Genomic DNA, 13,022 nt, shown 5'->3' on the forward strand with positions numbered 1-13,022 from the left:
TAAAAGGCTCCTATAATAAAACATAGGAGCTGTAAAGATATAATTTTTAAAAGGTTCCTGTACTAACCATGAGTGTGATAGTTTTAGTGATAATCCAAAGGCAGTAGAATAAGACAAGCACTTTGTGCTTGGAAATAACTCACAAATTAATTGTTAACTACAATTCTGCTCAAGTTATATTTGGCAAATATTATAATGTCTATATAAATCTTACAACTTTTCTCAGTTTAATAAAAAAATAGCTTTTCTCTTGCCTTTAAAAACTACCATATATTTCAGTAAATTATCAAATGGGTTGAGACTAATGCATACAATACATAAACACAAACTTCAATATATATAATACAAAAGATCCATGAAGGATTTAATCTATTCTTCAGCCTCAGTGTTGAAACGTAAGCTGACTTCAGTTTTAAAAAATGAGGTCAAGGGGTTTTAGACAAAGAATGAACCATGCTACTTGTTTGAAAAGTCAGTGAAGTACATAAAGAGGCTAAAATCTTTGCTTCAGGAATGGAAAATCAAACAGAAAGGAGACATGTTCCTTCCTGTATGTATTCTCCATGAAACAAGCTACTAGAAAGGTAAAGCCCATGTACTTTAGCAAATATTCCAGGAAAGAGTATTTGTGTTTTGTGGTAGAGGAGAGCACGAACATAGAAGAGGGCTTTTGACGTTCTTTGAAGGTCACAAAAGGGGCAGAGCAACAAGGAGTTTTAAAGAACAATATCCTGTCACATCAAAATCAAGTATCAAAACAAGTTAGAAAATACAGAGATTAAAGCATTCACACCAAGTTTGCCAGTCGTTTCTCTATGGACCCAAAAATTTCCATATAAATGGAGAATTATCTAAACAACCATATCAGGCCTACTGTGAAAGCCATTCGGTATGAATGAAAATACTAACCCATATCTGTACAAAACTCCTCTGATGATGTTAAAGCTGCTTTCCTTTTGATGTGGTTTACAGAATAAGAAAATACGTGAAGAAGGAAAACAGTCCTTACCTCTGTGAAAATCAAAATTTAATGTACTCAGGAGCAGTAAAATTGCACTTTTATTTCTCACTCTGTCTGGACCTACATGCAGGTAGAAATTAGGGAAATGAAAATTTTAGTGGAAAAATTGAATGGACAGTTATCAGAGTTTCCTATTCTCACTAAGATTCATTGAATGAGTAGAAACACTAATAATCCCATAAAACTTCTGTAGAATATGAATTTTAAGAAATTGAATGGGGTCGGAAGTGTTGGCTCTTTCCCTGTGTTTGCTGTCTTTTCTCCACGGATTTGGCAGTGAAGTTCATTAAGTTCACAATAGAAATTTCTGCTACTTCACAACACATCTCATTATGAAAAGGATTTATAAAACCCATGCTGATTGTAGCAATGGGGGCTGTCTTACGGAAAAAGCAGTAGCAGGACAGGTAAGATTCCTAGAATTTCAGGCAGACTGTAAATGAGAGCAGAATGGGAAAAGACTCGTTAATTTCTCCATAGAAAGCCCCCTTTAGGCACTTTGACCTGTCACTGCTTGAAAAATCACATCAAAGATTATTTCAGGCGGCTTTCTACAATTTTAGCCTCAAAAGAGGTGTTAAAGCTTTCTGAGGCAAGGCACTAGAGTTTATCTGAACTACAAAACACCAGTGAAAGCTGCTTATTCAAGAAAAGAAACTATAATCAAATTTCATTGCTATTAAAACACATGTTTTGGCTACATGGAATCCAAATGAAATCCCATGTGAATTAATGTGTAAAACCAGCCAAGTTTAACAAGTGCAAATGAAATCCCATGTGAATTAATGTGCAAAACCAGCCAAGTTTAACAAGTGATTATGACTTCATTTCTGAAGCAAATGTCATAAAAAAGACATTATCATTGCTTTGATTTCTGTTCCACACAGAAAAATTCCTTAGGATTTTGCAGATTAAGTATGAGAAAAGACATGGAATTTTAGACAGAAATTTAAAATGAAGTGTGCACCTCATTGTATCATAGATATGAATTCTACTTTGAAGAAACATCTTATTAATTTATAAGGAGGAGGGTGTGGATAAAATGCAATCACTTGGCCAAACATCCCAATAACCCACCTTGAAAGAGATGTTAATTTCAAAGACAAGCTAGAATAAGTCAGCACAAAAGGAACAACAGAGAAGAAAATGACACAGAAGAGAGACAGGAAAGAGCTGAAAGTCCTTAAATTAAATACTAAATTCTTCTCTCAGAAAATTGGTTGTTGATTTTACAATATCAAAAATAAAAAAAAAAACTCACATAAAAAATTTAATGTCTCTATTCTGAAAATTGTACTGTTTCTTGAGAACATGTGTATATGTATTGGGAATTCGGGAAGAAGAGGCACAGACTTTTTAAGCAGGAAGAAGGAAGGCTGTGTAAATATTACTTCCCTGACCACTATCTGAAAAGCTCCACTCTGAGCCTTAAATTTTTCCAGAGCTTATGAGGTTAGGTTTCCTGCAAACAGTTCTTTATTCAGTTGTATATAAAGCTATTTGGAAGAAAAGATGAGTTTACTTGCACATTATAAATTAATGTAATAGCCTTTATATTTTTTTAAGTCCCAATTGACTGTCCACCATGCAGTGTTACACAGATGTCTACTGTCTACTGACTTTTAAAGAGATACCTGTTACATAGGTTGGACAGGTAATCTTATAAAATACAGTTTATAGGGAAATATCAAACTGACCACAAGCATTTCAGGAGTCACAGGAATTTTCCAGCCCACGAATCAAAATGAAAAGGAAAAAAGCAGTGGGCTTAAGAGGCTGTTGCCTTGTGGCATTTTACATTGTTTGAATAATTGAATCTTTCACCTCTAAAAATTCTTAGGAGCGCTTATTCTTCCCATCACTCAAAAGAGATGTCTTCCCCAGGATTTTCTGCTAACCTAAAGCTAGCAGAAAGCTGGTTCATGGGGCTCTAATGGGCTGCATCAAAAGACACGTGGCCAGCATGACAAGACAGATGATTCTTTCTGCTTTGGTCCTCTCTTATGAGACCCCAGCACAGGAAAGACATGGACTCACTAGAGCAAGCCCAGAGGAGGGCAACAAAGATGATCAGAGGGCTTAAACCCCTCTCCTGTGGAGACAGACTGAGAGGATCAGAGTTGTTCAGCCTGGAGAAGGCTCTGGGGAGACATTATTGCAGCCTTCCAGCGTGTAAAGGACACCCATAAGAAAGATGGGGACAGACATTTCAGCTGGCCTGCTGAGATAGGACAAGGAGCAGCGGTTTTAAACTAAGAGAGGGTACATTTAGACTAGATAAAAGGAAAACATTTTTTACAAAGAGGGTGGTAACACACTGGAACATGATGCCTGAGGAGGTGGTAGATGCCCCATTGCTGGAACCATTCCAGGTCAGGTTGGATGGGGTTCTGAGCAAGACTACCCATTGAAGATTACCCATTGCTGGAGTGTTGGGCTAGATGACCTTTAAAGGTCCCTTCCAACCCAAAGTATTTTATGATTCTGTATGTTTCTATTGCTTTTGCATATGTCACTAAGCATAGAAATTCCCATCTTCCTTTTAGACATGGGTTTACCCTGGCATTCTATGTATGTTCTTCATAGATACTCAGATACATGATTATGGAGAAAATACAAACAGCAACATGTTTTTTTTTTTAAAGTCACAAGTGCAGAAATGTTAGCGTAAATTTAAAAAATGGAGACTATTGGGTTAGTAAAGATGAAATTAGTATACACAAAATTTGATAAGCAAAGGTACAAATTGTATTAGCAAATGTGATTGCATAAATCAAGGAATTGTATAAAATAAAATATATTCTATTCACTATTTTTTTTTATTCTTGCAGATATACTTCATTCTGATACACATGCAAGACACAAGGCAACCCAAAAAAGTCTCTACTCTACCATATCACTCCATAGTAGTACTACATAGTGGGATCTTATTTCTCTGTCCTGCTACAAATTTTCACCATACTTGAAATAAATTTGATAATCTTAAGGCTTCTACACCTATTGGAAACCTTTAAATTTATCAATGAGTGTAAATGCTCCTTGGAGAAATACAAGAAAAGGGACTTGTGCTTTGGCACAAGAGCTTTGAGTTCTCTTTTTTAAGCAAAGAAATTATCTATTAAAAACACATTATGAAAGTATTATGTGTGTGTAGAATCAAGCACTCAACAATAAGAAACTGCTTGAATTTTCATTGTTTTTGACTGCATACAGCCTTTAACTACATAGCTTTTTCTTCACGCTCATTCTCGTCCCATATCAGACTTCTGAACTTCTGTGCAATGCTAACAAATAAATTAAACTGAGCATTTCACAGGCTGCCATCTAGCATGTTCTAGAGTGAAGGCTTATTACTTTATTGGAAGTCATGTCTAAACATAGGAAATATTTACTGTTGAGTTCAGTGAAGAAATCATACCATGACTCAGTTCATAGAATTCAGTCTTGACTTCCTTTTGCTGGCAAAACTGGCAGCCAGGGTCTGAAGATTGATTGACTTACACCATGAATTGTTATTTTGAACTGAGAACTAAAGCACATGCAGTGCTTTAAATCTGTCTCCCTTTGCTAAACAAGGTAATAATCATTCCTTTTGCAGAGTTGTGGTGAAAACAAGTAATATCTGTACACTTCTGAGATAGTATTGAAAGACGGAATAAAAAGGTGGATGAGGGAATTAATCACTTTCTCTGAAAAGCAGAGTTTTAATATTGCAAAATATGTGTGGTGCTGGACTGTTTTATTCTCAGTTAATGAGAATGATTGTAGATTTTTATCAAGGCCTTTAACAAAATGGGCACTGTTTTACACCATGCTTCACAAGAAGTATTCTGTAAAAACTCTCTTAAAAACCACCTTTGCAATTTACTAAAATGTAAATTACTGTAGTAAATAAACCTTTAGTCATCACTCATTAACACACTTATTCATTTAACAGAATTTAGGATTTGCTTTCTTTCTGATATTACTAAAGTGGAGCTTTAAACTTGTTTCGGAGACTGAAGTCATGGAATGGTGGTTCTGTGAGCATCTGCAAACTTGACTTTGACATAATGGCTATGAACCAATGGCATCTATTAATAGCTCATACCCTTTACACCTTATTTCTATATTACCAAGGTTGACCTGGAAATCCTCAATACGGGAAAAAAAATGAAGCCTGACACCCAGATCTTCTAACATTTAAATTGTCCTATAGATCCTCAAGAACTGTACTTGAAGCAATTGGAAAAACAAGTCTGCTCATATGATAAAGACATGGTAAGAGAAGAAAAAATTATAAATTAAGATTTTTAAATTTCTCTACATTACATAGAATATATAAATTCATTTAACAAGAGAAATGAGAGATATTTGTATATAGACTTTTGCACCAGCTGAGTTCATAAAACATTTCAAAGATTTCAAAAATATAATATGAAAGATGCCAAGCACAAAATCCTAACCTAGTATTGAATAATAACACTGAAAGACCTGTCATTTATTTCACTGTGAACAGTTCTTTATTTCAGCTCCCAGCAGGGCTTTGATGAACAAAACTACTAATTTGCTCTGAGTTTATCCCACAAGTACCTGAAAAGGAGGAAGCATTGGGAAGAATCTTGCATGACTGTAGGTTTCTTTCTCTAAAGAAACTGGAACATTTTCACTATAAGCAGCAGCAGCTAGTTTTGCTTTCAAAGACCTGGAGAGAAAACACCACCTTCTTAAAAACTGCTCTCTTGCATGTAAGTCAATTCATGATTTATTACAATGAAACTATTTACAACCTTAATAAGAATATTTACAAGCTTTGACTCAGAGATCTGCCTCCTCTGTTACACACTAGTGTGTCCTCCCTTCCTGCTGGAGCTGTGGTGATTCCACACAGGAAGGAATATAAAACTCAGAGCATGAGAGGGAGCAGAGGTATGTAACAGAGAGTTCTGGGCCTGAAACACCAGCAAGTGGCTGCATAAATCACATAGTGACACCTGCTTTTTGAGCTTTCCAAACTGCTCTTGCCAATTTGCTGTGATGTAATTTTAAAAAATATATCCGTTCCCCTTTTACTTACAGTTTTATGCTTTATACTTCATGCTTCATTATCTGTAGTGTCTCCTCTACACCAAAAAAGGCAGTGTAGGCATTTCTTTTTATCACTATTAATGATTAGTAATTCAGTGAAAACTGTTACGTACATTCACCTTGATCTTTTAAAATGCTTCATTTATATTCTTAGTTTTTGAGGACTTCCAGGCTTTCTTAGACTGGTTTTCTAATTTCAAGGTACACCAAGAATTGAATATATTAACTGTCATGCTCTTAGCTACCTACTTTTAAAAAGTTCCCTTGTGTAATAGCTGACCCAGGTCTCCAGGCAGCTCTTACATATAGAAATAATTTTGTCTTGATAAAGCAAAGCCAAAAATGCCACTGCTTCATAGACATCAGATGTTTGAATTCCAAGATTAGGTGGAATAGTTTTCTACAGTTTTCTCAGTAGAAGAGATGGTCCATGCAGACTGACACTTTTTCCAGTAACAATGAGAACAGTGACTACTCTGGCTTTCCAAAGTCTGGGATGTGTCTTAAAAGCTTGTTTCCATTCTAACACAGTCTCAGTAACTAAGACATTCACTGCAACTGATGCTGCCACAAAATGGGAGAAGGAACCTGTGAAAGACTTTGTCAGGTTGGATGACTTTATAGATCTTTTTTTTCATATGTCTTACTTCTGCATGTCTTTCTCTATGTCTCTGTCTTTCCATATATTGCATACAACCACACTTTGGGTCCTCGTAAAAAACAATTCCCTAGCACACTAAAAGTAACACCAGAATTTTCTCCTTAAAGACAGATTATTTCCAACATTCAACTTTACAAATTAATAACAAGAACAACCATGCAAACATAAAATAGTCCAAGTTGAAAGGTGGCTGTTGAGATGATCTGATCTAAACTGAGAGCAGGGATCTGGATTAGGTTTCCCAGGGCTCAGTCAAGCCAAGCTCTTAGTAATTCTGTGAGGAAAATTCCACCATTTCTCTGAGCAACTTATACCACAGTTGAGTTGTTCTCATGGTGAAGAAAATCTTTCCTGCATCCAGAGGGATTTTCTTCTGAAGAACTTGTTCCTATTGCCTCTCATCCTGTCCTTGTGCATGCTTGAGATGCATGCACATCCCTCCCTCTCCACTACAGCACTTTCAAGTACTGGAAGACTGAAACTCCATGACCCCAAGCCTTCTTCTCTCCAGGCTGAACAAACTTCATTCCTCTGATTTTCTTCTCAGGGACTTCTTCACATGCTGCTCCACTATCCCACTCTCTTACTTGGAAATCTGACCTACAGGAATATATTGAACAACATTGCTTCTGAATGTGTGCATTTAGAAAGTAAAGGAGAATCACTTCAAAGCCTTCAAAAACAAAACCATGTTATTCTAACACACTTAACTCCCTAAAGCAACTTTAAATTATTCATTTATTTAATCACCCTCTTTGCAGAAAAAAAAAGAATCAAGTTTTCAAAGTAAACTGCTTTGAGTTTTGTCAAATCACAAATGGGTCAGACATGAGCTGCTTAATACACACATGCACAGGAGAGAAGGGAAGAATGAAAGTCTGGACTCAAAGGGAGCTGGCTTCTGGATTATTTTTAAAGATTTACGGTCCATGAAGACACCATGTGGAGTGAGGCAGAATAACAGGCTCAGAGCTAAAGTACAATCAAAACTAGAGTTATAGCAGGCTCTTTTTGACATGTCTGAGGTCACTTGGACCCAGAAATAAACTCTCTATACTCTGAAGGAAGTGACAAACAACTAAAGAGTACAGGTACAGGAGAAGAGAGAGTTATGAGATTGTTTGGGTATGGTACTGCAGTATTGCAGTTAAAATAACATATCCTTGCCTTGTCCTTTCTTTACATGCCTGGGTACACATGTGTAGCCTAATAGCTGCACACTATTTTGGTCACTGTTAGATGTGGACTTTCTCAACCACAGCATTTTAAGTTGTATTTCATATTTTAATTCCACTTCAGTTTTAAAACATCTTATGTAATCTATTTCAATCTGATTTTGAGAATAGCTGTTTTACTTAAGTTATGAAAAATTTTCTCCAAGGAAGTCCAGAGCATCAGGTAGATAACCCTGAAGGGAAACATGCCCCACCTCTTTAACAAAGATTGACAGAAATTATCTGCTTTGAATCTTTGTTTTCAAATGAACCAGAAAAATCAGAAATCGTTTTAGAAGTCTCCACAAAGATTTTTTTTCAATCAGTAGGCACAGCATTTTGTTCAAAAGTATGAAAACTGCAAAATATGATTACAAATATGAACTGAGCTATCATCTGAGATCCCATAACATGACAATCCATTAATTCTGTTGTAATTAAGCCCACTTTAAAATACAATATTAAAATGTGAATGAGGAGCAGGCAACTCTTCCTGTTAAGTGCAGAAAGTTGAGAAGAATTTCACAGCAACAGGCCAAAATAAATAAATGCTCCAAGATGCAGACAATGTCTGGAGGTTCCCACATAGCCCCTTAGAAGCTCAGCAGCTCTCCCACTCCTATTTGCAGGGAGAATCAGGATGACGGATGCATGAAATCAGGTACAAACATTTTAAAAAATGTAATAAAATTTAAAAATACAATAAAAGAGACAGGAAGAAAAATATTTTTTACACATCTTCCAAATCTATATCTCATGGAATTGAAGCATATAAAGATATGTAGCCTATATGTACATATATGTAGCCTATAATGCGAAAGTACTAAATCAGATTCCTGAAAGACTGATTTCTCTTAAAGAAAAAATCTCAGCCTACAAGTTGTATCTATAACTTTTTTAAACTCAGAATGGAAAAACTGTAGCCAAAAAGGAAAATACTGAAATGCAGAAGAATAAACAGACACAGAAAGGATAAAAACAGATCCAGATTTTAAATTATAAAAATAGAACCTATTACCTCCTTACCATTAAGTAAAGTGGCAAAATGCTCATGTCATAGCCTAAACTTGCAGGAAAAAGTAAAGGTTTAAAATTCAGCAAATCCAAACACCCTCAAGAATTACCTGTGGTTCTGGGGGTGTATTTTTTGTCTTGACAGGCTTCCACAAAGATAATAACAAGATGGTATCTAACCAAGATGAAAGAGCTGTGAAGACAGGGCAAGATTAATCTATGAAGATCATGCAAGATTAAGCTGCAGAGTAGACACAGATGATTCTGCACGTTAAGGTAGCTTACATTTAGTGAAAAGAGGAAAATATCACAGAACTTGTTTGCTTAAGGCATTACTCCTCATTAACATCAAGAAGCAAGTCTGAAATGAAGAAACCATGCTGACGCTTTGTTGCTCTAATAATGGTAGACTACTGGTGCTCATTGTACATACTGACTTTATGCTTATTACTAAAAGGCTTCAGGGATTCAATATCGATCATCGTGAACAAGTATGGCTGGTCCTTAAATTGATTTATTTCACTTACAGCTTTTCTTCACAGCTGCAATAATTTCATGCAAACGACAGCAAGCTCAAAGATATTGCAGTCACCATAAATTCTCTTAGAGTCAATCAATGCAGTGTCCAGGCTATTTTCAGCAAATATACAGCATTGTCATCAGCAGTGACAAATGCTAAAGGAAAGAGGAAAATAAGGGATCTGGCAGCAGTATTAAGATGGTATCATTTTTGTCACATTCTTACCAATTAAAATATTTCCCCTTAAATTTTAAGTATTTGCAACATTTTTACTTTCTCTTTTAACCTTCTAACTGTTCTCTTTTACCTTATATCACATCATGCTGTGCTATTTGTCTCAGTAACATCTGCAGAGGTGAACTCAACTGCACAGTTAATCTGAGCTAATACAGACATTTGTTTGTATCATGCACAAAAACGGTGCGTGTCCCAAAATTTTTTCAACAGTGAAAAATTGGTTAAAAAAAACTTCCTTATTATCTCTACCTACACATTTTGACATAGCAGCTGCATTTTAAGTGCTGCTTTATAGTGTCTTTAATCATTTAATTGTACTGAGGGATACAAGAAATGTGTGCTGGGTACTGTGTCTTTCCCAGTGCTCCTCATTAAGGAGTAGTAAGCTTTTGCCATGAGATAGTTCTGCTCTCATTCACTCCACAAATTGTACCATACAAGTCTTTTCAATGTCTCTTCTCCAGAAATTAATTTTCTCTCACATCCTATATCTTACCACATTTGTTCCCCTTCTTGTACCTACAGTTATGTCCTTTTTGGTGTGGGATAGGTAAGTGATTTTAGGAGTCTAGTTATTCTAAATTTTTAAAAATTGTTTTATGAACCAATTTTATTTCCAATAGCTTAGTCTCGGTTACTCAATCTCAGAAGAAAATATTCTCCCAAGAAATCATATTGAGAAAACAGTTCCAGGCACTCTGTTGCTTCCAGCTGAGATTAGTGTGCCTTATAAGAATTCATATTTTCTTAGGCAGAACTTCTTTCAAAGACATGCTGGAAAAAGTGATGCCATAAATGTGCAAGTCTCTGGTGCCTAAAAGTCATCCCAGCACATTTTGATAAATATTTCCATGGTTTGTTTAGGCAGTTTAAAGTAATGTGTGTGTATTAAAAAAAGTCACTCAATGTACTTCTGGTAAATATGCCATGTGTTAACTGTACCTAAAAGGCACAGAGGTGAGGGCCAGAGGCTGTGGTTCAAACATTGGTTAGAAAATTTTGCTCACAGGTCATAAAAACAGTAACAAGGAGAGCCTCCCTCTATTTGAGCTTGCAGGATTCAAGCTATCAACGTACATCCCTTTATAAGCATGTGTACCCCCAACAATGGCTTTGAAACAGCTGAACACAGAATAAAATTGCACATTTCATGATTCCTCTGTTTATCATTATCTCCAGAGAAATGTATCTTTCATACTACATGACATTCAGAACAGTTTAGAACTTTTTGCTAACACATGTGCTTAATGTTGAAAACAGGATTGTGGGGCTTTTTGAGCTAGAATCATAACAATGAATAATAATTTAAAATACATACAAAATGCACAGATACATGTCCATAGTTCCTTTACTCCTTCAGGCTAATTTGTTTCTATTACTCACACTCCAGGTATGTGTTTTCCTGTATTTTCACATGCTTAATTTGGTACTCTCCTTGTCTTGATACCACTCTGGTAACTTTTTGGTCTCTTTCTGCTTTTCTATTCCTTTCTCCACTGCATTTTGGACCTCACTAAAACCCAGTCTCTTATGAAATTATAATTTGCTTTCACCATTGTCAGCAGGGCATTTTCTTTCAGTACTGTAGGTCACTAAAATTTGCAGACTTTTCCTAAATTTTCTACCATGCCTTTCTATCCTTTTCCCTTTAATAATATTATAACATTTTATTTCTTCATTTTCTTTTTAAATATCATTCCTATTAACAAAATCACTTGTTAATTTAGTCAGAGCCTGGTCCACTCACTCCTCTTTTGAAAGTTAAAATAAATAAAGTAAGTAAGGGTATGACTAATTATTTACAAAATGCCTTCCAGGAAAAGTTACAAATACCATAAACAAGCATCCTCATCATAATATTCATAATCTTCTAAGAGAAATTAATATAATGTGTTTATTAAATGTTTAGAAAAATATTCAGGCAAATCAACATAGTGTCATCAAGTGCTGTCATTCTTAGATGCCTGAATTAAACTGGTTATACACCTTACACAGTATGCAAAAAAATCACTTTGAAAAGACACGAAAAATTTGGAAATAGTTACTTGAAATCAAAATTATCAAAATCTAGGCTTTACTGGGATTAACTATTTGGGATTACACTAAAATCAACTATAAATTCTGACTAAAAGAAGCAATTGTTCTAAGAGTGGAAGGCAGCCACGACTATTTTTACAATGCTCATAGTAATATTATGACACTGAGCCCTGCTATAAACGGGAGCCATGGGGCATGAAATTTTCCATGAGTATCCTAGGAAAGAAAATGCAGCAGTAAACATCATTAGTCAAGCAAGACCTACACGTCACAAGAAATAGGCAAGAGTCCAGGAAGGCCACAAGGTTAAAATGCTTTGTTTGAGTAATTATGGGATTTGAAGGATTAGGCTGAACCAAAGGATTTAAGGACATGGAGGGATTAAAGGAAGAAATAAATAAATTAAATTAAAGAGAATGAAGATATAGACAGCAAAAGATATAGACCGAAGACATAGACAGATATAGATAGCAAAAAAAGGTGATATTGCAGTCACTAATTTTTGAAACAAGAAATGCTAAATAAAATAGATGTAATTGAATGCAACATGATTTTGCTTTGTATTTGTTTTCTAGTCATTAACTGAGTTGCAGAGACAAAGATTCTTTCCAAAATAGCTGTATGTTTCTGAGATTTAAGACCTAACAGCAAAAGCACATATTTGAGGTGAGATGTCTCAGCCAACTTCTTTGTATCCCAGAACGTATTCCGTGACTTCTCTGAAAGTGAAATCCCGGAGTACAAACCACAGGTGAGATCACAGCTACTACAGCCTGCTACTGAAGTACAAAAATTCTTCCCAGACACACGCAGAAAGAATTCCAATCTTTATCTTATGCTACCCTGAGTTACAACATTTTACAAAGCCAAGCTTGTTTATTTTAAAAGCCTACTGCCCTTTGCAAGCTGTTAACAGTGAGAATTAATTCAGGGTCTGTTTCTTGAATATTGTGGATGAGAAAAATTATTCAGGGGTTACGACGCCCGAGCCAATCCACAGCTCCTGATGAACAGGATGACAAGAGAAGCACAGCAGCGAACACAAAAAGGCTGGCGTGTTTTATGAGTCGGTCACTCACAGACGCGAGGCAATGGCCGGGCAGCACAGCCGGGCACGGAGAGCGCCCCTTCCACAGCAATCCCGGCCGGCCCGGGCTCGCCCCGCCACGGACGCGGACAGCGCTCCGCGCCCGGCACTACGGGAACCGTCAGCGACACTCCGGGCTTCAAACAACATCAAACAGTGAGAAC

This window comes from Cinclus cinclus, chromosome 6 (assembly GCF_963662255.1).
Source record: "Cinclus cinclus chromosome 6, bCinCin1.1, whole genome shotgun sequence".
Lineage (NCBI taxonomy): Eukaryota > Metazoa > Chordata > Aves > Passeriformes > Cinclidae > Cinclus > Cinclus cinclus.